At 37.0% G+C, this 27442-nt stretch overlaps 1 protein-coding gene across 4 annotated transcripts in view; it reads right to left on the reverse strand.

Annotated features, from left to right (window-relative positions):
• Nucleotides 1-27442, reverse strand: part of LOC149532964 (uncharacterized) — a 224985-nt gene that overhangs the window by 88537 nt on the left and 109006 nt on the right. The gene's annotated exons all lie outside the window — the stretch shown is intronic.

A 27442-nucleotide genomic window follows, 5' to 3' on the forward strand; every position in this document is an offset into this window, starting at 1 on the left:
GAGAATATTAAGTTATGGTGGAAAAGGTCATTTTTTGGAGCCAAAAGCAATTAATATATTATATTAATGACACTTTATTATATTTTAATGTTGTGTAGAGGACGATTCTTAAGTGGAGTTCTTTTTGGAAACTAGTGCCATTTGGAGATTATAAATATCAGGACATTTGATGAGAAAAGCATCTGATCATTTGATTATCTTTTTTTGATTTGTTGTCTTTGTGATGTTTCTAAAGTCTTATTTTTCTATGCCCTTGTTGAAGTATAAGGGTTTGTTCTTAAGAAGTTCATTGTAATTCACAGCTGAGGTATTGTCAATTAGTTTTCTTAAAATTGTTTTTTATCTTTGTTGTTGTATACATTGTGGTTGGGAGATACTATGGTGTTGGGAATTTGGAATTTGGCGTCTTCTCATACTGTTACTATTGTGGCTGAGAAGCGGTTGGGTGCTGATTAATTTGGAGTTGGTTGAGCACCCATTTATATTCGCTGCTAGGCATTATTTTCTATCAGCACTTTGGGAGCAGCCGTATACATATCTGCAGTTGCACTTGTTTGTTGGAGAATTCTTTTGTTGCTGCTAGACTTCATTTCAAAGGGTTTCAAGGCATGTCTTACCTATAAGTTCATGGATTGTAACTTCTAATTTTTCTTAGTATTGTTGATTTAGATAATAGGGGATATTTTATCAGCTAAGTTGTTGGTATTTTGTGAAAATACTTAGTATCTAAGTTGATATTAAAATCTGGAATTGTCAGTTGTATATACCCTATGTAATATCCAAATATTTGAGTTGAAATTATTATTATAATAACTTCTATTTTGCTGCTATATTGTTGTATCATAAATTGCAAGACCTCAAAAACAAAAACAAAAAAAGAAATCATTTCTTTGGCACAGATTGTTTGAGAGCTAGCAGGGCTCATTACAGTGGTATCAAATCTTGCTTGCAAAGTGTTTGATGAAATGTCAAGCAATTGAATTATAAAAGAATTTGGTGTTTGTTATGAAGTTATAACCGGTTGGGGTTATTACAGTGACCAACTTACTTTGTGCTATAGCTTGTTTTAATGATTGTTGATGACCTCTGTTTATCAAACAAATCATGTACTAACTTTTCATAACCAAATTTCACTAATAAAGCTTGCATAGACAGCCAAGGTGGGGACTCTAATTCTTGATGCCAATTTTGTCAACTATCTTGCCTCTTAACTTAAACTCTCATTTTATCAAACACTCGTCTGTAATTATTTCATTTATGAAATCTCTAGTCATTTGTCTATTGACTTTGTTTCTCTTTACTGCCATATACAATGAGTGTCATGCCTAGTGCTCGCACTTGCCTTTTCAGCTCTTGTTAATAGATATCGGTACCTTCATTTAGGAGTCATGCCTTGGCCACTAGAGAAAGATCTTGGCAGAATCATAGTTTGGGACAATTTATAAAAAACTAGAACATGGACGTGCAATAGCATTTCATTGAGCACTTTCATGGATTGCAAGAAATGCCTTTTTTTTATCAGAGCAAGGGATGCCTTATTAATGTAGCCAATCAACTTATTAAACCTTTAATTTGTGCATTCACCTTAATATTTTCCCTAAGTTTGAGCTTCAAAGGTTTGGCTATATAGCACACTAAGTATTGTTCTTTAATGGAACAAAATAGGCACCATGAAATCTTATGATGACAACTAATGTCACATTTTTCAAGCATATCTATTGTGGCATTCTAAAGAGCCTTCTGATCGCAATTCATCATCTCCATCTTGTTGATGTGAGCTTTCTTCCACTACAACATTCAGAATCAAACACTCAATGTTTCAAAGTAAACCACCAAATGTTCAATTCTCTCATGATATGAAGTCATCTCTCATGCTAAGCTTGCAAAGTAAGATCATGAAATGACTTCAAGGTTCCTTCTTAATTGTGGACTTCACTCTATTTTATGATGTGAAATGCCAATCATCACAAAGGAACTTACACTATTAATTTAATGGTTACCAACTCTTGCACTTCAAAAATTCTGACTTCACAATATGCAATGAAAATGTAGTTCAGTTTTTCAACTTTTCACTTCAACTAATACTTAAGCTTCTAACCTCTATTTCTACTTCTACTTCTACTATGAATACAAGGAAACATGGATGGACTTGGACTCTACTAGATGTAGCTTAATCAATGACTCCACCCACCTGGTGCAAACTTCTAAGGATATATTCAAATGGTTTTCAAATCAATATATACTCTCTTCAATCCCATCAATGGATGCAAACTCAACATAAGTACTTTTACTAGCTCAACATACAAGGCACTCCTATAATGAGCAAGAAGCTAGTGGCCTAGTTTATATTCTAGTCAACCAAGTAAGCATCCACAATTATTTCATCCAAGTAGACTACTTCTAAACAACATGAAATGAAATCCTAAGCTATGTGAGGAAAGATGGATCACCATGCAATAATGCAAATTTGATGACAACTGTTCACCATGCAAGACAACAATGAAAATTAGAGAAAATTTGACATTATCTTAGCAACAATTCTCCAACAAGTCCTCCTTTACAAATGAGAGGGGTCAGATTTCTATAGGAGCCCTGTAATATCGCTTTCCGGATATTTTACCAAAAACCCGAGATATATGCTTGCAGATTTAAATCCGAACAGTAAACCAATATCCAATATAAATTCTAGAATTTAAATCAATTTCTAATCAGCAGATTTACATACAATAAAACTCAGAAAAGCTTTGTTTATTCCTCCAATGTTCAGAAAGTGCATATATAAACCAGGAGTTAACTTAGATAACCATCAAATGCATTACTATATTTTACAAGAGCAATACAATAACGTGCAAATATCCAAATGATCCAATCTTACAAACAATAAAAACAATCAGATTGGAAAATGTAGATAAAACCTGTAAGAAGGCTAAGTTTGCGTCCAACCTCCAAAGCTTCTTCAAGGGTTTGCATCCTCTAAGAAATAACCAGTAACTGTTTCCAGCTCCCAAATTAATATTTATTTTAAATATTATATCTCCATATCCTCTCATGTGAAGTCTAATGCACCTTTATCACTTTTCCAAATGTGATGCACGCTCTTTTAAGCAATGTGGGATAAAGCACCATTTTGTCCTTTAGTCACTTAAGTGAACATAGTACCTTTTTAAAATAAAGTGACATGTTAAATGAACTTTAAAAGTTGTTTAGCCAGTAAACCATATAATCGTCAAGCATTAAAATAACTGACCAAATGAACTCGGATAAGCATGTGCAATAGCTCGTTGGAAAGCTCTCGGCAAGACACTTCCAAACCGACACTGAGATATCAAGAATACTGAGCTCTATTTACTTACTAAAAATAGTAAGCATCCAGACAACCTGCCCAAAATTACTCTGATGGGTCTGGAACTGGAAATGTCTAGGCCAAATCTTGAACTGAACCTCGTAAAGAACCTTTTCGCTCCCGAAACCTAGGTGAAGTGAGTTGGCAACATAGAATTATAATGTCTCAGAAAAAGGGAACATTACAAAGCCTCCCTTCTCAAAGATTGCTTACCCTCAAGGAATCCGCTCATGCCTGTTGAAACCAAAAGCCAGGATCCCATACTCGCCTCGAGAATGAGGTTCTACTCCTCAGCCGATGTACCCCAGCATAGATTTTCCCAAACTCAGAATGATGAAACACTACAATAGGAATCAATGTGTCAAATAATTGAATGCCAGTATCCCATGTCTCACCATAAAGGGACACCAACTGCCATGTGTTGTTGCCCTGAGTGCCAAAACCCTCAGTCAGGATGAAAACCTTACTCCATGAGTGACCTTGTGAGTCTCTAGTGTCAAGTGAAGATCGGGGCCCAACAATATACCTATATCCACCCCAAGAAGATAGTAACCAAACTCTCCATCTAGCTCCCCGATTAAAGACAATACCGAGGGATGCTCCACCTGGATCCCAAGTGAGGACTCGTGCACTATCTAAGATACCACTGACCAGTTCTTGTAGTATCTATTCTGATGTCAATGATAGATCCAGCCAATCCGACTCCACCTCCATATCACTTTGGTGAAAAGGGAGTAATCCTAATCTTTGGAACTCTGACATGTCAGAAGGTTGAAACACACATATCATAATCCTGTGACTGTGTAACAACATAGCATAAACCACCAGATGTAGGATACTATTAACGCTTGGATCCCCGATTACCCAATCAACATAATCCTAGGTAAAGGAAAGAGTGGTTGGTGAATCACCAACAACATGAATGCTAACACTATCTCCAGTATATTGCTGAATAAGAAATGGAGACACCTCATGTGGTATGTAGGGTAATGTATGTTCTCCCCACTCATCTGCAAATAACTCATTGACCCTTGAAGGCCACATAGAATCAGCGAATATACTACTGACATACACAAGCAAATCACTGATAGATGGGATGTACCAACAAGAAAAATCACCAATCAGCAAGTAAACTGTGGCCACCTCGTAAGAGCTAAGTGATAAATCTCTGGGTAAGCTGAACAATCCCTCAGAACAAGCCAAGGATAAATTTGAACTTCCTACTCCACCATAAGTATCCTTGCTCATGTCAAAATCTTCATAAAAGGAAGGTTCACCATTAATTAAAATCTCTCAATTATCCTCACTTGTGGTATCACTAACCATGTACTCATGTGAAAATGTACAGCTGCTGTCATAAAATTCAGAATTTTCAGACTCATCAACTTGCTAGACCATAGAATTTTTCTCATCATGGAAAGTCTCAAACGGAAAACATATTATTGAATTACATTGTTTGCTTTCACATGTACCCACTTTATGAATTTCTTCAATGATTTGTGTGATTTCTTGTGCCCTTGAACCACAGTTGTCTTCTTCATAAGTGGCTGCCCCACTCATTTGATTTTCAGCTTTGTAGATGGAATAACGTGTTAAGCTCAATTGAAGACATAGCTCATCTATCTCACTCTCCTTGTCGCTTCCAAATTTTATTGCTAGATCTCTATCCATTAATAGTTGCAAGTACTCATATTTCATCATTTTCAGAGTTTCAAAAATAGTGTGTAAAAGAGGACTTGTGACACTGCATACATTCCCATGCCTCTCTTCTATCACAATCTTCCATAGGAGATCCTCAATCAAATTAGAAGAATCATCCATCCTCGTCAACACTTGGATGATCTTGTCCTCTTTGACTAAAAGCATATCTAATAAGTCAAGGAGTGATAATGGTTTTTGACCATCTCCTTCAAACACAAGTGGGTTGTTCTCCATAGAATTTTCTGATTTGTCAACACCTAGTAGAACAACATTTTCAGATATGTCCTCTAACTCAACGTGCGCTATATCATCTATCCTGCCAACATTGCGGTCCATTTGCTCCTCCTCAATATCTAACATAATTTCCAGCCTAGTATCATTATAAAATTTATCCAAGTTAATTTTCATGTCACCAAATAAGAGGCTGATGTTTTCCATGTCTAAATAAGATGGGGAGTTGCCAACGTTGGTGGTTTGGTTAACTCTTCTACATGGGCCATCAGCATGCTTGTCAGAAGGACTAGTGTAAACAATTCCATAAGATACTTCTGTCTCCCAATTACTTGCTAGTATACTAGTGCCATTATGAATACTACTATCAAGTTGATTAATATCTGCCCTATGTAGTTCTCTGTAATTGTCCTCTACAAGGAGATCCTGAGCCAAATCATAGCATTTGTTTCTCATCATATCACTCTTGTTTTGCAACTCTAGTTGGAGGTCAACGTAATCCATGAAAGGAAATTCTTTTTGAAGCTTTGACAGAAATTTGTTATAATCATTGTACAGTCTCCTTACTTCGGTTTTAATATCGAATTGGAAGTCTTGTCTCACTTCCTCTACCATGCAGCTTTTCATGTGCTTGAGATGGACCCAATCCTACTTCATATGTTCTATCTATAGACTTACTTTTGTAAATTGCACCTTGAGCATACTGGGAGTGACTAATGATTAACACATAGCGATGCCACTAGATTTCGTATCAATTGGAGTTCTATCCTCATCTCAGCAAGCACTTCCAGCATTCACATCTTACCTCCAAATGCCGCCTGCAACCTATTACAAGCTGAACCCAACTATTCTGTTTAGTCCATATATTTCCTATTAACCCGAACAAACCCAAGATCAGCCTCAGTCGATGTATTGATCAACTCTATTAACAAACGAAGCTGATGCACATGATCCCTTCCTAGGAATAATGGCATCCTATTCATTAATTCCATAAAAATACAACCTACAAACCACACATCAATTGCTGCGTAATCGGATGAATTTAGTAGCAGTTCCGGTGCTCTATACCATCTTATAACAACATATTCTGTCAGAAAATCAGTCTCAGAGGTAATGCGAGCAAGACCATAATCACATATCTTTAGATAACAGTTTGCATTTAGATGAAGATTGTTGGGCTTTAAATCCCTATGAAGTACATTTGCAGAATGAATGTATTTTAATTCTCGCAAAATCTGACACAGGAAGTACTCCAAAATCACAACATTCAACTACCTGGCGTTATGAATCAATTGCTGTATATAATGAAATACTGTAATATTTCTCTGTTGTATATAATTGAAAACTGTAATATTTTTCTGTTGTATATTGGGATAGACTGGTTTTGTCTTAAAGTAATTTGTCAAACACTTGTCAGAAAATACCAGTTCTCAAATAAGTGGTTATTGATATGTAATGAATTAGTAACTAGCAGAGATGATGTGCAAAGCTATTCGAACAGATATTGTGAAAATCCCACAAACAAATTTTTGAAGGGCGCTCAATGTATTCATACTGTAAATAAAGTAGTGTTATACAACATCTCATATGCCATAGTCTAAAGACGGTAGTTTGCATACATGATAAAGATGAGTGTTGGAGTAACATTCATTCCATCAAACTGTTCTCCATTTTAATACGTGACTAGTGAAAAGAAAAAAAACGGCTCCCTTTCTGGTCTCTAACCGCCTGCATGTTGATTGAGACTGCCCAACTACACATGTTAATTAACCATATTCACTGCATTCACACGACAGTAAGGAAAGACTAGAGCTGGGTGGATGATGGATGCATACGCTGTCGTCTTACACTTTCCAACTCCCGAAACCTTGTCTTGAATGTCGTAACTTAAAACACACGTGCTTGTAGTCGTTCCACCTCCTATTAGTAAGAACCTTATTCACGTCATAGACGTGCTTGTCTACTGCCAACTGTCACATAACCTATAGTATTCCTGGAAAAATTAATCACAGAGCTCTAAATTTGTATCTATATATATTGTCTTGAATGCGTTAACGGCAATCTGTATATTCGTCACCCTGACTGGTGCTTTACCCGCAACCCGAGCACATTATTCTCTATGGCTACCTTAACTACTGGCGGAGTGTATGCAATCCGCTTAGAGGAAAAGTCACCTCGTGACCCAAGTCTGCAATGGCATGAGGTTCCTACTAGAGTAGTCCCACATACACCTGGGAGTGCCCTTCATTTCCTACGGTTTTTTTTTTTTTTTTCTGGTACCCGACCACAGATTACTGTTCCCTGCTGGACATATGGAGTCAGAACCCCGTGGTGACTATCTTCACTGTCATATTGCCGCCAAGACATAGGATTTTAACCTGCTACCAGTCTGTCAAACCACGTTAATGTGGTTCCCCTCCAAATGCAAACACTATGATTTAGCAGACTCCTTCAAATATGGGCTCCTTAATAACTTCCGGATTTCACCTCCCAAACTCATAACTCACACCAAAACGCATTACGTGGCATAAACGATAATATTATTGTATTGATTCAAACGAGAGTACCTGATTTGTTTAAATCTGATCGCCTCCCCAAACATTGTTTTCGCCGACGTCCATCTCACACTGCCGTGAATAACTGCAGGCTGCTGGAAGTAAGAAAAAAACTAGAGTCTCAACTGAGTCTCTTTCAAACTGTCAACACGTCCTTCTCCAATTACTGAAACTTGCGGCACAAATAACCTTAATTCCAACCAAAAATTCAGAGAGTGGATTCAACACATACACAACCTAGTATTTTGACTGCATATACTTCGAATTGACCTAGCTATGTGAAAAATGATCATGATGTGCTCCTAGTTCATTCATGTGACCACTGTTATTGAACCTCACAGGCTGGCAAGACCTTTGGCTCTGATACCACTGTAATATCACTTTCCGGATATTTTACCAAAAACCCGAGATATATGCTTGCAAATTTAAATCCGAACAGTAAACCAATATCCAATATAAATTCTAGAATTTAAATCAATTTCTAATCAGCAGATTTACATACAATAAAACTCAAAAAAGCTTTGTTTATTCCTCCAATGTTCAGAAAGTGCATATATAAACCAGGAGTTAACTTAGATAACCATCAAATGCATTACTGTATTTTACAACAGCAATACAATAACGTGAAAATATCCAAATGATCCAATCTTACAAACAGTAAAAATAGTTAGATTGGCAAATGTAGATAAAACCTGTAAGAAGGCTAGGTTTGCGTCCAACCTCCAAAGCTTCTTCAAGGGTTTGCGTCCTCGAAGAAATAACCAGCAGTTGTTTCCAGCTCCCAAATTAATATTTGTTTTAAATATTATATCTTCATATCCTCCCATGTGAAGTCTGATGCACCTTTATCACTTTTCCCAATGTGATGCACGCTCTTTTAAGCAATGTGGGATAAAGCACCTTTTTGTCCTTTAGTCACTTAAGTGAACATAGTACCTTTTTAAAATAAAGTAACAAGTTAAATGAATTTTAAAAGTCGCTTAGCCAATAAACCATATAATCATCAAGCATTAAAATAACTAACCAAACGAACTCGGATAAGAATGTGCAATAACTCGTTGGAAAGCTCTCGGCGAGACGCTTCCAAACCAGCACTGAGATATCAAGAATATTGAGCTCTGTTTACTTACTAAAAATAGTAAGCATTCGGACAACCTGCCCAAAACTACTCTGATGAGTTTGGAACTGGAAATGTCTAGGCCAAATCTCAAATTGAATCCCACAAAGAACATTTTCACCCCCAAAACCTAGGCGAAGTGCGCTAGCAACATAGAATTATAATGTCCCAGAAAAAGGGGACATTACAAGCCCCAATTACAATGAACAACTAGGATTGATTTAAAATCAAGGGCCCAGATTAATCTATTACAAACCCTACTTTGGGCAACCAAAAGTAACCAATAGAAATGAAGCACCACAAGATAAGCCAATGAAAAAGTTCAATGGCCTAAGGACCACTAAGAAACAAGGAAGCCGCCAAGTCATCTCCCTTCTAGCAAAATCAACAAACTTGAGTAAAAGTTCACTAAGTTCCTTCATGTCAATACGAGGAAGGCCTCAATGCTATAAATTTGTTAACTCTAACTTCTCCATGCAATATTTCTTTTAATCCACCACCTTATCTCTAGCAATTCTTCATCATTCTTACACTTCTTTCTCTTGGATGGATGGACTTTACAATGCTTGAAGTCTTGGTATTTCCACCTTCATTATTTGGAATTCTTCTTTGTCTACTTCATCTTCGTATTTGATCCATGGAGCAATCCCTTGAACACATTAACATCTACCTTGGCATATTAAATCCATTTTCCTTATGTGGCTTGATATTATCAGAATCACTCCCCAGATGGGGATCTCATCCTTGGATTCTTTTTGCTCTCGGACTCAAACTTTTCCTTATGTCCTTAATTGATAATGGTTTGATCTTGGGATACTTCCTTCAGCTTGATCCTTGAAGTTTCTTTCCTTTGTTCCAGTTTCAAAGTCTTCCTAAAGTGTTCTCTTCCTTTAATCTTCACCGCTTTAGACTAGTTCCCTTTAATTTCTATCCTTGACCTTGAGTTTGAACTTGTCTTCCGCCCTCTTTTGTTCAGTTCCTTGTGACTATCCATTCTTTTGATCCAAACATGATTCCTGGTACAAAGCTCGTGGTCAGTAAGGATTAAATACTTGAGAAAATAATGCATTTTAGATCATGACAGTTCTTGAATTTAGCAATAGTTTAAATGAAGAATTCCATACTTTATCTTAATGAACTAATCCAATGAAGGAAACAATAGAAACACAAGCAAGAATATCAAGACACCCAAGATCCTTAATACTTAGACAAACTTGTGAACTCAGATTTTCAAACTATTCATGATAGCATCCTCAAATCAATCCTACTAACTTATTAAATTAACTCCAAATCATGACTTAGAAATCCCACAAGACCTTGGAAACAAACAACAATTCAATCATGACTGTGAACTAATTACTTGGAACACTTGAAACTTTTGAAGACAATTCTGCAATTTCGTTTTAAATTTTAATTCCTCTTATGATGATCCCAGCATTCCAAATTAAGCAAATTCTATGCTCATGGACTCGTTAGTGAGCAATGAACAAAATGATGAAGCGTTACAACCAAGTTCATGATCAAAACTAACCAAAAGTTTTCTGAGGACAAGTCTGAAGATTAGTTGCAGTTGATCCAAACCATGCTCAAAATCCATGCACAATAATTGCAATTAAGGTTTGGAACCTGAGTTTGTGCCTATCCATGAGTTAGAAAAATAATCCATCACTTAGAATAACAGAATCAGACCTCAGAAAAGTTCTGATTTTCTGAAGACAATCCATGGTCACATCTGAAAATTAGTCTTAAATGAGCTCCAACATTAATCCCAATATAATCCAATCAATACATGTGAATTCTCATAGGGGCACGAATGGACTTGACTTAGGACGAACCTTATTGTCTGACAAGAGAAGTCCTGATTTTCTGAGGACAAGTCTGCAACATACCTTTTCAGATCTTTGTATGGCCTTCGAAATGGCCTCTGGGTGACATCCACAAGGTGCTAGTTGACTTGGATCAGACAGCAATGAACACGAGAAATCCAGATCTAAAAAAAACTTGACTTTCACAAAATTGTCCTCAGACTTTTGCTTGTAACAGCCTTACCTCAGACCCCACGTGAGTGAAATCAATTGAAAATGGTAGGTTTTAATGTCAAGATCATTCTGCAAATAAGCTTGGCCAGGTTAGATCGTTAGATTATTTTTAATAAAATTTCAAGGAAAATCATCGCTGTACATGGATGTTTCAGATTTAGCCTGATGGAAAAGGTGTTTCAGACTTGCAGATGGCTTAGAATGTGTCTCAAGATGTTATCAAAAGCCTGTAACAAGGTTAGGATTAAGTTCCAAACAAAAGCAATCCCAGATTCTTTGAAAGAAAAATAGATTTTCAGACCTAGTCTAAGCTTAGACTTTTGCTCATGGCAGTCCTACCAGACTTTCACTGTCCAGAAATAGTTTGACATGACGAGCAATGGGCAGGACAAGAGTAAGCAAACAAGATTGGACAGGTTGGGCACTCCGGTGATTTTTAATGAATTTTCTGAAAATATCGCCCCTGTTTATGACGTTTTCAGATCTAGGCTTTCCTACCTCTAATATGGCCATCAAATGGCTTCCAAATTGATGTCTAAGGATGGGTAAATGATTTATATGAGTGCATGGCAGTCTGCGCACAAAATTATTAAGGAACCTAGGATCTGAGATAGAGTTTTAGTTTTTATTTATAAATCAGTTATCAGAGATTCACTGATTTGAGTGCTAATGAGTTCTACAGTTATGTAATTGTATGACTGCAAGAATATATATATATAATGTTTGTTTTTCTCTGATATTCCAATCTGTAATCTACATAGCACAATACTAACAATCTCCAATTGTGATGACTGCAGATATAGAGGAAATAGTCACTGGTAATAGCAGATGCAATGGTTAGTAATATCGCCTTGTAACTGATATGTTCTCCATTGCATTTGAATCACTATATATATATATATATGTTTGAACAATCATGTCACCGTAGTGACATACGGTGACATGACTCTACGTGACATGATATGTTTCATAACTAAACATAATTAACACAATGAGTTTGTTACTGCCCGAACCTAATCTGGGCAATATTTAAGGAAGGCCTGACAATAATAACTTGGGTGCTCATATTTGATACAAGCCCAATAATATTGTTGGGCGATCATAGTAGTACAAACTTGTTATTGATCTGGGCAATACAACAAATTCAACTTGATGACATTACTGTCCTGTATCAATGCTTGATGTATGAGATAAAATAACCACAGCATACATACATACATTATATATGTATATGTATATGTATATGTATATGTATGTATGTATGTATGTATGTATGCAGCCCGATCTTGGCATGATCATAATACATTAAATAGTGTGTGAATGTCAGTATGTGAAGGAAAACAAAGACAGACACACACACACAAACATACATACATATATATACACATACATATGTATATATACATATATATGTATGTATGTATGTATGTGTATGTGTAAATACGTTTGATATACTGGCATCAGATCCGACTGAAGCTATACTTTAACAATAACAAATCTCTGAGATTTATCAAAAATATTGTCCCTTTCCAAGTAGTCTGCAGACCTGGTCTGTAGTTATTTTGTTCTCAGGCCTCCGATGGCTTCTCAGGCCTCTCCGATAGCTTCTAATGGCAATCATGAGAAAACAAAATTTGGAAGCTAGAGAAAATACTTCAACCTTGGCAAGAAATTTCTTCCATGGAGGCAACATTCAGATTTAAATCATGCTTAAGTATTCTCATGGCTTTATCTCAGGCCTGTACTTATGTCAGAGCCTTTTCCCATGGCAACTTATCTCCTTCTTCACCCAAGCTTCAATCACCTACAACTGGATCTGTCTCTCACTTGGCTTCTTCCTCCAGATTTTCAGTCAGTTGGTCTTTTGTCTTTATAAAACCTTGTGATTTTTTCTCTTAGTTGATGGCCTTTTAAAGGGGTTTAGCTTGTTGATTTACCTCCCACAAGAAATGTGGGATGGAAATTTGACACCCTTCTAGAGGCTTCTAACTTCAATTTGTTAATTTCTCTTTATCTTCTTTATTTAATAATAATAAAAGGCCCTAAAAGGAGGCCCATTTATGGGCTTGGTAGGGTTAATCCTATTCTAAAAAGGGTAAAGGGTTGTTGGACACCACCAAAGGATGGATTAATATTTACTTCGACGGGGCGGCTAGGGGAAACCCCGGGGGTCTCGGGGTGTGGTTGTGCAGCAAGAGATTACAAGGGCAATACTCTTGCCTTTGTGGCAAAACATCTGCATGATGGCATGAATAATGTGGCTGAATATTATGCAGCAAAATTGGCTCGTCTTAGGAGCCAAACTGGGTATTAGAAGAGTCCATTTGGAAGGGGACTCGGAGATAATCATAAATGGCATAAAGAAAGGGAAGATGGAGGCTTAACACCTTGATAAATATATTCAAAAGATCAAAGGTTTCCTAATGGAATTTGAAGACATCAAGGTTCCTGTTGGTTCCCAAAACTGCAAATTGGAATCCTACGAGCCTTACCTGCTCGATGCTAGGATATCCAACCGGTAATGGCCAACTTGACAGGATTGATTGACACGATCCATATCCCCTATCCTTCTGGCTTTGTAAAACCAAGGTGGGTGTACCTAATCCTAGACAACAACCTTAAATCCAAGATACTTATAGCAGATTGATTAGAATGCAAAAATAATGAAAGCTTTCAAAACGGCAAGAATTATCGAAAACTGTAAACTTGCGATTTATGAACTAAGAACAAAGGTAAATGATTGTATAAATGTGATAATGTTTTAAATAAAGAATAATTATAGATTAATGCAACAGATGAATATATTAATTCTTCAAAGGCAAGATATGAAATAATTGTCAGCATATGGATTGTGAATTATTGAAAATATAAAGACCAGTGCCGAAGGGCAATAGAGTCAATATTATAAGTTTAAAATGTACAACTTTATAAAATTCTACGCACATTAATTATAAACAATTTAATAATCAAGATGCAACAAATCAAATATATGGTTGCAATTTTAAAACAGTCTGGAATGTATTTTAACTCCTGTGGTTCAGAGACAAACCAAACACAGATTCAGAAACAATTAAATATTTCTCAATGTCTATGATGTTCGATTTTAAAATGCTATAATTGATCTTGTCCACTTATCTATCATATAAATTATTTATAAAATTAAAATAATAATTATAAAGGACAGAACTATATAATATTTTAACTCTAAAGCTTCAAGCAAATAAAATAAATATTTCTTACTAGTCATGCTGGAAATAAAATTGCACTAAAGACACTCTTTACAGATGATCCATCCGATACAATTTAACTCCAAAACCACATAAGAATTTATTCAATAACCCACAATCCACGAGCTTAGTTCAAAACTTTATTTCTCCGCAAATAAAAGAATATAATACATCATAGCGAATAGGATATGTAAAAAAAATTAGATATAAATATGAATTGTATCTCCCTATTTTTTTTTTGCATCTATATTTATAGATTTCCAAAGGACGTGGGGTGTCTTTTCAAAACATTGCACCCTTTGATAACAAGAAACTAATCGTTTTCTTTTTATAAGCTTCAAATATAAACTTTACCCCATAATCAATATTTTAATTAAGCGCATATTACTACTAAATCAGGCAGTGGAAGATTATGAACCAAAATATATATTGAATCCTTTGTATTGTCGGATGTATAGCCTGAGGATCATTCTCCAAAGTTGTGTGGGGCTTTCCTCCATTAAAAGCATGTATCGGGTTTATGAATCTTGTACATATGTCAAACTCCCGGCAAGGCCAACCTTTCTCTACACCATACTCAAAAATCTGCGCCCTGTTACACACTCAAGATTATAACATTGTCATATGCATGAGGAGCCATAGAAAGATTACATTTCAACAGGTTGCGTATTTGTTTCCGACTTCTTCAAACAGGTTTCTCCCTCTCCGCACAATCAATAGACAAGATTTTGGAGGTGCCTCTGATTGTGCTACACCTTTTGTTCAGAGTGATCCACTTCAAGATGATCACTACTTACATCTACTACCCGATTCCAAAATTCGTTATCATCTGTATGAAAACATCCATCGTCAATCCTCGGACACTTGCAATGTCATTTCCACCATCCCGTGTATTATCTCCAGACCTGCAAGAAAATAATCTTGTAAGATATAGGTTTGATGAATACGATCTGTGTCAATTATTTGGAGAAGATGACGTGAAATTCTTGGAGGCTGCAAACACATAGGCGGTATGAAATCACTATATCTCTGAAATTTTCCTTGAGGAAATGCCATGAATAAAATGCTTGTCATATTCCCGTGGTCTCATTCTCTTCCATCATCGGATATGACCGCTAGCTCTCTTATCAATTCAAATAATCTCCATAACTCTACCTTGAAACCCTTGATGAATCTGACGTTGTTTCTGTAGTTGTCATCCCACATTTATTTCAACCAGGAAATCACTAAAGTTGCTGCCTATCATAACTTTAATTATTTCCTTTCTAAGATGCTATTACTTCATAAACTGCTGTATAATTTTTCCAAAGCTTTCCATTCATTTCAACACTCTTCGTCTGATATTAATGATAGTAATGATGCTAGCAATACACATTCTACCAATCTTGTACATATTGACGTAATGTCAATCATGAACCTCTCACTATCTGATAACATAGCAGCTTCCCATCAATTATATATTTCTGAGCATGCTAAATATACCACATGATCCCCTAATCTGTATTCATCATGTTAATTGCTGTCAAGTTCATTTCATTTTACAAAAAATGACTTTTGGAAGTGTCTTCAGTACTCCTATTTGCTTTAATCTTTCCATCCTTTTGTATAATACCATTGCCACTCTAAGGTACATCCAGAAGTATCCCTATTTACTTCATTGGACTATATAATTCATGTATTTTCATTAGAACCACAAAGCATGTTGCTTTGCCTTTAGATGCCATTGTCATATCTATTGTGAGGTTTTCACACCATTGCCCCAAAATGTTTTGGGGACCCCTTTTTTTTATCACCCCGGCAATAGTTTTTTGAGTTGTCCAAAAAAATTTTGAGTTTTGAAAGTTTTTGAGCCTCAAACACCTTCAAGCCAGTGGGAAAGACTTAGCTTATTTTCACCCGTTTTTTCTTTTTTTAACTTGATTTTCCAAACCCACCAATTCTATCCTTAGGCTGAACATATTTCAAAGTTAATTCCAACTTGGCAGGATAAAATTGTAAATTTTGTACTTAGACGATTTCTTTTGAAAATTCGGATATAATTGTGTAAATTTGGAATAATTTTCAAAAATGAAATTTTTTGTTAAATCTGGTCTTTTGGAAAATCTTCAATTTTTGGTGAAGAAAGATTAATGTTTGTGATGATGAAATCAAATTGCAAAATTGATTTTTAGGCTCCAAGAGAAATGATTTATTTGTGTTAAAATGCTAAAATTGCTTAGCTAAATCGATTAGAATTAAAATTGCAAAATTTAGCTTTAAATGGATTAAAATTGCCTTGAAAACCCTTTAGTCTTTAATGAAATTAGTGATTTAATATTGAAAAATGGCTTTTGGCTAGCCAAAATCCAATTTTAATGACATATTAATTACTAAATCTTCATTAAATGGAAATATTTAACACCTCTAAGGCATTATTTACTTTCTTTTGCAATTTTGGTCCAATTGGCAATTTAAAAAGTTAATTCTCATCATGGCAAAGTTAATTTTGGTTAAGCATTAATTGTTGGGCCAGATTTGGAATTAATTTTTGTTTTTTCTTTCTCCTAGGGTCTAAGTCGGCCAACTTGGGAAGGCTTGTGGAGTTGGGTATAAGAGGAACCTCCTTCCTCTCCTTCCCTCACTTCTCATTTCTAGCTCTCCTTTGTTTGGCAATTTTTGGTAAAAGCAGATTTCTCCATTGTTAAGCGAATTTTCTTCTTGGAGTAGCCCTTTGGTGTTGGGCGATTTTCCTTCCAAGGCAGTTTTTCTCCATTTTTTGGCGATTTTGGTCTTGAGGGCAGATTTCCCTTCCATTGGTGATTTTCCTCAAGGGCAGATTTGGCCCTCGTCTTCGGCAATTTTTGGTGGGAAGGCAGATTTTTCATGGTATTGGCAATTTTTTTTCTTTTTTCCAAATTCTGATTTTTAGCAAGGAGCTGCGATTTTTTGCCCTAGGTTGGGCAATTTTATTTGGAGGTGAATTACATGGTAAAATTCTGATTTGGAAGGGATTTGAAGTTCTTGAGGTCTGATCCTAATTTCCAAAAAGTCACTGTTCGGCTATTGGTTAAGGTGAATTTTAATCATTTTGAGTTGAAAGGGGTCCTTAAGCTGACATCCTTCTTTTGTTCTAGCCTAAGGATTGCTTCCCTTAGTTCTACTAGCCTTCTGGTCCACCACTCTACCATCCCATAATAGGGCGACGAGATGGAGGATGTTAGTGCAAGTAAGAATCCCAAGCGGACAAACACTAAGAAAGACAAAGAGGATATGATGCCCGAAACACCTTTCTTCTCGAAAATGAAGCGGATAACCGACACCAATATCAGTACAGTGGACATGATACGAATGAAGGACAGACTAAAGGAAGGAGAATCCCCTTTGGCAAAGAAGATATATAGAAGCAGAATTGTACACGCAGCAACTTTTCCTCTTACATTGCCATATCCGGAATTGATTATGGAATGTGCATCCAGATTTGATCTAAATAGTAAATCCATCATTTTTGATGAAGGGAAGAGAGTGTTGGCCAACATTGGCGAACAAGCAATCGAAGAAACATTCAACATTCCCCAGTACAAAAGTATGACAGTTGTGATGATGGATCAGGCAATCAAATCATTTCAAGATAACCAAGAGGCCTATTTCAGGCATCTAAAGCAGAATTAGATTCACAAGGGAAAGAAGGGAGTTAACAAATCATCAAGGTTCACAATGGCAGATTTCAAACTAGAATATGGCGATCTCATTGTTCTTCTCAGCCGGATCATGGGCCTAGCTCAAGGTATGCAATTTGAAAACTAGATGTACTTCTTCATTGATGAAATTGAAAAGGGAAAAAGAAGATTTGATTGGGCTAGGATCATAAGTGAGAACTTAGAATTCCAACTTAGAACCGTACAAAACCAAAGGCAATTCTACATGGGATCCTATCTGTTTTACTTGATTGCTAGATTGTATAAGAGTCCGGGACTTAAGGCCTTAGGAGAAATTGGTAGTGGGTCGGGCCAATATTTGGTGCATGAATGCTATCCGTAGCTCCATTTGCACAACAACAAGGATTACAAGATATTTTGTGATGCCTTCGCCATAAAGACAATAAGGGTATTACAAGGGACACCTGCTAAGAGACTTTCACCAGAAGCAGAAGCAAGAATTAGGAAGTATGGGAATTGGTTCATCCAATTTTCACAATTTACATACATTAGAGCGGTAGGAAGTACAGATTTGTCCCAAGAGGCTTCCAAGATACCCTCCCGACAAGGTAGTTTTGATGGAATTGGCTAGGCAACTTGAGCACTATGATAGAATAATAAGAAACGAAGGAAAAATAGGCGTTACCTTCTCAAGCATAATTGGCAATGATAGTTGCCCCAATCAGGCCTCCTTTGAAGCTACGGAGAAGGAATTGGAATGGTATCATCTAGGATGGTATAGAGCAAGGCAAGGATTTGATCCTAATGGTCTTATCAAGGTATCTCATGGAAATGAATTCAAGCATGTTCCCACTATAGAAGATTTTTGGGCCAATGCCAAGGATGACTTTCATGTGAGAAAGCTAGCTTTCTCAAGATTGTCGGTGAACATGATGAGAAATATCAGATGGAGAGGCCTTGTTATTCCCGATCAACTGGAGGATGATGGAAATGTGTTGAGAGAAGATTATGATACAGTAGAAGGAATAGAATTGAATCCAGTGGATTGGGATGACCATCAGGATCCTTCCTTGGAGGCAGTCACAAGGGCAGCAGATTTACATACTGAGTCGTGGTATAATGAAAGACTAAGGAAGCTACAAAGACAAAGGATTCCCCTTACCTATGAGATGATGAAGCCAAAAGAGAGACAAATAGAATCAGTCAGACAGAGGAATGAAGGAAGTAGCCGACAATAGGAAACGGTTAGAAACGGTAAGAAGAGAGCTTTGGAGGTTGAAAAAAGCAAAGAATATCAGGAACCTCCAACCAAGAGACTGCACGTAGCACCGTCAAGAGAAAGTATAATTGAGGCGAGAAGCCAAGAGGTCAATTCAAGTGATAAAGGGGCCGCGGTAGAGATGAGCTCTAATTCAAAATCAAGTGGTTATAGTGAGAGTACCGAGTACTCCCCTCTCTCAAAGAACCAACAAGGAGATGGTATGGCAATTAATAGTGGAGAAGAGGATGGACTGATTGATATTGAAGAGATAAGTCAAGCACCCGAGGCCATTGGTGATGCTTTGTTAGTCGAACCGAATCCAGATTTGGGGAGACGCACTGCACCACTATGGTTAAGGCAAATGCTTATGCCAAGAGGTGAGGTGGTAACTGCCCATACAGTTGAAGACATCCAAGGATTAATAGAAAAGGGTGATAGTGAGAACCAAAAACAATGGCAAAGACAGTGGCAAAGGTAATTAGGAGCGACAATGATGGTCATTGAAAGGTTTAGATTGCTATACCAAAAGTCAATAAGGCAGTGGTTCAAATTGCAGCCCAAGAATATGAGATAGTGGAACACAACTTGGGAATAAATACGGATGATATGGAATGTGAGGAGATCCAGGAAGGTATAGCATCAATCAAAGAAAGGTTGAGGAAGGCAAATGAAAGAATAGTAAAGTTGGAGGCCGAGAACAAATATTGGAGAGATTGCCAGCCCATCCAACACCTGCACCAGGCAGCCCTCCCTCAACATAGCGGGAGCAATTCAGAAGAGATATCAGCTCAGCTACATGAAGTCAAGGATTGGATCCATGATACAATCCAAGATAGGCAAAATTTCTTGCCCTCTTTCATCTCGACATTCCAGTCATTAGTGACTGTTAGAGAAGTTCAGATTATTCGAAGAGTGGAAAGGTTTCCTTCCTATCAAAGATTTGGCTATTCCTAGGCTACAGGCATTCATTGGGCTACCAGAGGCATATTTGGAGAGGGCCAAGTTGGTTGATGAGAGAGGATTGAGTACAATTGAATCTTGGTTTGTTGCATTGACTACCAGATTTAGAACACTTGAAGAAATACATAATGAGATTGCACGACACAACCCAAGCGTCAACACTTCCATTTCAACCATGATGAGCGATGTTGGGATGGCACTTGATTTTGAGGATATCAGAGAAGAGGATATCAATGAGACAGATTTTGGATCGAGGTTGGATGAGTTAGGAAAGGTTGCCATCAAGAAAAAGCATTTGGGCACACTTTCCTCTCTCAATGCTTTTATTGGATTTGCGAAAGAATATGAGAAGGATCATGATAAGATACTACAAGTAGCGGGCAGCGTGGTGAAGTCAGCAGAACTCAAGGCGAAGCACACACCTTGTCCTCCTATGGAAGAAGTTAACAAAAGGCTAGCTAAGTTCATTGTCTTAGCTAAGAAAATGAAAGAAAAGGGAAGATTTATATTAGATCATTTGATGTGAGCCCAAGTGGCAATTTCTCTTTCTTTTAGAATAGGACAAGTGTCTATTTCTGATTGTCCACCATTTTGGTGCCTTCACATTGGTTGCCACTTTTAGACTTTTTTCATTGGCCTATTGACGAGGTGGCAGCTTCTCATTGGCTAATGGGGTGGCAACCCTAATTAGGGTTTTGAGGATCCAATCTGGATCATTGATCTTGTTTTGATCTCCACCGTCTGTTGTATTTTTGGCCCCTATATAAGGCCACTTGCTCTCATTTGCAAGCGGTTGGAGAAATTGTTGCTAAGATAATGCCAAAATTCGCTATTTCTTTCTCATTGTTATGACTTGCATGATGATTAAGAGCCTTTGGCGTTATTGCATGTTTTCTACTTCCAAATATTTAAGAGTTAAATTTCTTTTCAAGTTGTTAAAGTTGGTTGCATTTCAAGTTGTTTAAGCAAGAGTAAAGTAGATGGATAGCTGTATGGTAGCATTAGTAGATGTTTGATAGGGATCAATACTAGACCACTAGCATCCTAGCGGCTGGTTGGGAAGCCTTGTGTGGTAAACTAGTTCATTTTCCTTTGAATCATTGCATCTATGGAGGTGGGGCCGCTAGTAGCCTTCATTAGATTCAATCTCCGTCCATTTGCCAACTTTCCATTCATAGGAGTAGGAGTAGAATAGTGAACAGTTGGGTAGTCGAATTTCACTCCAAGAAAGTTAGGAAGGTAGAAGTCATTAGAACCATTATCACCTCCTCCTCACGCAATCAACATTATCTAGCGCTACATCCTCCACCATCACCGTCACCATCAACATCACCTGGCATTCATACAAAATCATCACCATCTCACCAAAAGCCCAAGTCATCCTCGAATGAATAGCGTAAGGCTGCCTACGTGATTACCAGCAAATCACATCGATAAAACTGAGCGAGTATCCACAAGTGTAAGGAACATTGGAGTTATTCTCATATCCCATGAGCAATAACTTATCAAGAGAGGAATTGTATGTTTGATACTCCGTATCGGATATCCAATTACTAATATGTTATGTAAGTGATACAAAACTCGAATCAACAATATCCAATGCTACTTTTCCTTCTAGATGATGCCTCAACCTTTATACTACACTGAAAAGAACAGACTTATAGTTGAATTTGTACAAGTCATTACAGTCACCATCATATCTTTGCCTAAAGTTGACAAGGCTGGATAAGCAATTAGGTTTCTTCTCTCCTGCATGCGTCTCCAAACCTAATAGCACCACAGAACGAAAAAGCCACCTGGAGATCACAACCCATCATTCTCCTTTCACCTTAACCATGCAATGAGTTTGCCACTATTGATATCTGACGTCTTGGTTCAAAACTTCTTGCTCCCACGATGATTTTTCATCCTCTGGTGAGGATCTTTCTTCTGCATATTTTTGTGTGCGTGACCAATTCGTGCTTCCAATATGCCACTAAAGTCCACAATTTCCATTTGCCAAGTATGTTAATTATGTGCATTTGTTCATCCTGCTTTCGCATCGGTATATGTCTCCCAACCTGCAAATATACAAAATATGGTTAGTTATAAATAAAAACATGAACTCTTGGTGCCCGACTTCTCCATTCTTCACGCAGGATGCCATCAGTAAATACTAAATGTCTCTAGCCGGCCACTGGTCTTCAAATGAATATGTGTCTTCTTCAGATTTTATCAAATACTGATGTGCCTTTGACTTATTTCTCATATGGTATTTGATATATTTATTTGTCTTACAAAATGTGACACACTCTTGACAAGTCTGAAATAATATTCTTGAAAGTTCTTTCGTCCTCTCAATATCATCTTCATTTTTTTGTACAGCTACTTCTGCATAGTCAAATTTGTACATACTGTCTGGTCTGTTCTGATATGTCTTTTAACATCCATGGTTCTGGCTTTGAGATTGACATCACACTTAAACAGTCAACATTTCTGTTCTGAATCCATGTAACCATCTGAATGCCCCGTGTTTCTACCATCTGAAGGAATATATTGCTGCCTCAGACTGAAGTAAATACATCACTCCTTTCATATGCTGACTATTATAAGCACAGTTTAAATTTTTCTTATGGTGATATATGAATTTGCCAAAACATATTCTTCAGCAATATGTTTATAAAATCAATTCATAATGAAATGGATTTATTTTTGATGTAAAGTCTTTGAAGCCTTTACTTGTATATGAATTTTGACTATTATTGCCTTCATCATTTTTCATCTGATATAAACTTCAAGTTACATTGCATGACTTTCCCAGTATTGTAACTAACACCTTCAGACTGAATGCCTGAAATATGAATTACTGATAAAGAATATGCAAGAGAAGATTACTGAATAAATACTGAATAGAAACAGCAAGCCTGAATGTGTTAACATAAATCTCTGAACCCCTCTTGTTGCGAATCTCCATATCTGCTAGGTTATGTTTGCTTTTTAGATGACTAGTTCACGCAATTGGAGATTTTTACACTCATCATATGCAAACCTCAACAGAGAAGCACCTTTGATTGTAAGAAGAGCAGATTGAAATCTTTTCTACAAAATAGGTCTTTGTATACCAAGATGTGCTTTTACAATCCCTCATCAATCTCCAAACATATTTCCTAAATGGAGACTCTAAAATTAGAGTTCCATCAATTCCCATACATTCCGAGAAGCGAACAGGGCAGCAGACATGTTGGCTAACACGGGTGCAAATGCACCAATGGGAACTCAGAATGAAATTTTTGAGGACTAGAGACACCTTGTATTAGATTAAAGACAGAAAACTATTTTTGCCTTGGCCAACTTTACAAATTAAAACCTTTACATCTTGGACGATTTCTTGCGGAAGGCATCATTACTCCTACCTCCAATGGAATTTATCATTTTACGACATGCAAAGATCCCAATCCTCCGCGCATGTCAGCTTGTGTGAAATCATTTCTCAGCACTCCGGTGTTTGCTTGTTTCCAGAGAGTTCCAAGCAAGTTAAATTCGGGCAGAAGACAAGCCAAACTCACATTTTTTCAAAGGCGACAAAAATGGAGGCAAATATTGCTTTAGGCTCTGAGAGACACAGACTTACGATGGCAAGATCACTGCTCGGCACCTTAAGAACATATTTGTGTTTGATGATCCGGATTTCTTAGAGGGAGTTCAGCAGATGTTTGGGCCGGAGTACCTGGATGTATATTGGAAGCGGTGATCAAACCTAGATGTGGCATCTCTATTTTTGGTGCTGGCACTAATAGTGGGGGAAACGAAGGAGGAGGTTCATCGTGTAGTCACAACTTGTGTGGATATACAGTGGCTTTGGGGGTTGGAGGATATAATTGAACAAGTTGTCTTAGGCATGGGTGTAGAGATGGGAGAGGAGCCTTGGAGACTGATTGGTGGTAGGGAATCATCTGTTCAACCACGCAGAGTAGTCCTCTGCAAATCCACAAGGAGTGCATCTCCCAAAGGTAGAGCAAGGTTGGAGAAAGATTGTGGATTTTCCGCTTGGGCAAATTTGGGTGTCGACTAAGAGCAAGCGAGGCTTCATGAAGGCTACACCAAAAAAGAGCACGCTCGCTCCAGGGCAACCATTGCGCCACCAACTCGTGAAGAAGAATCAACAGGAGGGGAGAACTTCCATGACAAAGGGTGTCTGGGTGGATGCATCACTGCTTGAAGAGGAGGGGGATGGCAATAGCAAGCGTTGTCGGGCGAGGCAGGGGATTTCAGTGTTGGACGATCGCTCTATGCCAACATTCACATGCGAGGAGGCAATGCGCTGGTTTAAGGAGTAGCTACAAGATAATGATGGAGACGACATTAGCATGCGAGTATCCTTTGTTTTGTTTTCTCTCTGGTTTTTTGTATATGATTGGGGAGGTCTATGCTTTTGGCAAGGTGTTAATACTCTACAATTTTTTGTAATGTTAAATGTATGGCCATGGGACGAGTAGATATATAGTAGTAAGGTATATGGCCATACCTCAAATATTGTAATCTATCTTTAATATCAATATAATACCAATAATGTTACCTATCAAAAAAAAGGCCCTAAAAGGGAAAAATGACCCAGGTAATGGAGTCCCCCCAAAAAAGACAGTCCACATTTCCCTCTCCAACACATCATCCATGGATCCAAAGGTCACATAAACTCTAATTTCATCCATGTGAAGTGGGAAAATCAATCAAGGTTTGCATAGGATCCATCTTGTACTTAAAAAACATTTTGATCTTGCTTTGCCATCACAAGAGGGAGTATCCATCCTAGTATGGGCATTCTCAACACTTACAAAAATTTCCACATTAGCCCTAGGAGGGAAAATCCACATCAGTTCGAACATTTCCAACACTTCAAAAATTTCCACCTTTCCAAACTCTCTTGAGGGAAAAATCACCTTAGTTAGGACAGATTTGACACTTAGACATGCCACCTAGGGGAAAACAGCTTTAGTCTGGATAATTTCCAAAGTTGGAAAAAATTTTATGCTTTGCTCTTGGTCTTCAAGGAAAAATAACCCGTCTAGACAATTCCAAGACTTAGAAAGAATTTGAGTTCCAACTTCTTCCAATGCAAAAATGACCCTAATTTGGATAATTACCAAACTTAGTAAATTTTCAAGCTTCCACTTGGGGGAATATCATCCCCTATCCGGATTTTTGAAGCACTTCGAAAATTTTCAAGCCAAGATCATCCAAAGTGGTGGAAATTCATGGTATGCTTGGATTTTGACGTCCAACCCTTCGTTTTTTTCTGAAAATGCCAAAATCATAACGAAAATTCATCCATAGTCCGGATTTTGGCCAAAATATGAAGGAAAATTCATGTATAGTTTGGATCTTGATCAAAATATGAAGGGAAAGTCATGTATAGTCCAGATTTTGGCCAAAATATGAAAGGAAAATCAAGTATAGTCCGGATTTTGTGTATTTCTATAAAGGAAAGTTGATTTCCCTTACAATTTTTGCCATTTAAAGTGTGGAAAATCAATTTTTATAAGGGTTTTAAGGCCCTTATGCATGAAATATGTCTTTATATTGAGTTTCGGACTAATTGACTAGCCAAAACTTAAATACACTTGGGATTTTATGTTTAACCCATTATAACATGATCTGACAGACTTCAAATTCAATGTTCCCACTTTAAAATTACAACTTGGACATTTGGTTTTTGTGTTACCCCTTAGTCTTTAAAGCTCTAAACTGCTAATTTTACTGCCAAAACCTAACTAACCTAGCAACTACAAGTTAATAGAGGGAGTCCCAATTTGCAATGGGAGGATGGTGTAAAAACCTCACAACACATCTCATTAATGCTATTCTTGGTTCCATAAAATTTGTGGGCATTCCATTGTTTTTGTCCGGATATTTGTTGGAGTTCTTGATAAGAAAGAAAAAAAAAGTAGTTATAGATATTCATGGTTAATGAATCCACTCAAACACATGGTTTGGAGTGATTGCTTAGCCTCTTTACTATTGTAGGTTAATAAATCCCTCAAAAATACGTATTTTTGGAGGATCGCTGAACCTCTATTTGAGAGAGTTTAATGAATCGATTAAAAATATGTGTTTTTTCTTGATTCATTAACCTTCTACCATTTTATGGTTAATGAATCAATGGAAAAGACATGTTTTTGAGACTTTCATTAACCTTGCATAACTTACTCGGAGTCAGATTTTGAAAATTTGAAGTGCTGGACGGAGGTCGAAGCGAACCAAAGGCTTTAAAATTATAAAATCCAAAAATTTAATAATAGCTTGACCATTCTAAAGCTCCGGGTTGGGCATTTTTGGCCCATTTTTTACTCAAAATGATGAAATTTTGGATGTTTGACCCTCACAGACCATGGGAAATATTAGCAACAACATAGGTACCATGACACCACAAGCAACCTTAGTTGACACGAGGAAAATTTTAAAATTTTGGTCAGGTTTAATGCCAAGGCAACAAACCTATATTCCTAAACCAGGCTAGTTCAATCCTGCATTGTTTTTTCTGCAATTCAACAGTAGAAAGGTTAGCTATGAAGCTTGAATCTGAATTGTAAGCTTTTCTTTTGTTGATTAAAAGAATCATAAATAATTTTAGCAACTATCAGCACTAAGTATTATTGTTCCCTGAGCAATCTTGACAATGTTGTGTGTACCATTGTGGTGTTGTAAGAAGTCAAATCTCGTGTTCAATGCAACAGATTAGTTCTATCTTTGCAATCCTCATTTCTGTTTTGTTATTCAAGTCAAATTTGTTATTACTTCTACTCTAAAACTGTAGATTCAAGAAGAAAACTGCTGACAAGTATTGTATATATATCAAGTATTGTCATATTTCTTCTACATTATCTAATTTCTGGCCCTAAAATTGCTTAATTAATTCAATGCAACACATATTTGGATCAAAAGTTTAAAAAACCCATTGGAAAGAAACCTAGGGGTGGCACAACAATAAAAAAATGAGTCATAGAAAAAAGTTTTCACTAGTCATTACCTTGAATATTCAATTAAGATAGAAGACAAAATGGAAATTATGATAAATGTTCAAGATGGGTATTGTTATGCCCTACATACACACCCCCACATTTTTCTGTTCAAAATAGGGTACCTCTATTTTCTTTCATGTCCATTGCTTTCTGGTTTATTTCCTTTTTCCCTTTTCTTCCTTACTTTTCCTTTGTTTTTCTTTGTTTGTCCCTATCGTTTTAGTCCCTTTAGGGCTTTGGGCCAGGAAGGAACCTTAGGACTTTGTCCTAAATTGCTTTTGCAACCCATATTTCTGGTTTCCTTTTCCTTTTAGCCCTCTTTCCAGGTTTTGTTGTGTTTTGGGAACAATGGGTCCCAAAGGAACCTTCAGTAGTCAG

This window comes from Cupressus sempervirens, chromosome 10, assembly GCF_028749045.1.
Source record: "Cupressus sempervirens isolate cs-2001-9-10 chromosome 10, ASM2874904v1, whole genome shotgun sequence".
Taxonomy (NCBI): domain Eukaryota; kingdom Viridiplantae; phylum Streptophyta; class Pinopsida; order Cupressales; family Cupressaceae; genus Cupressus; species Cupressus sempervirens.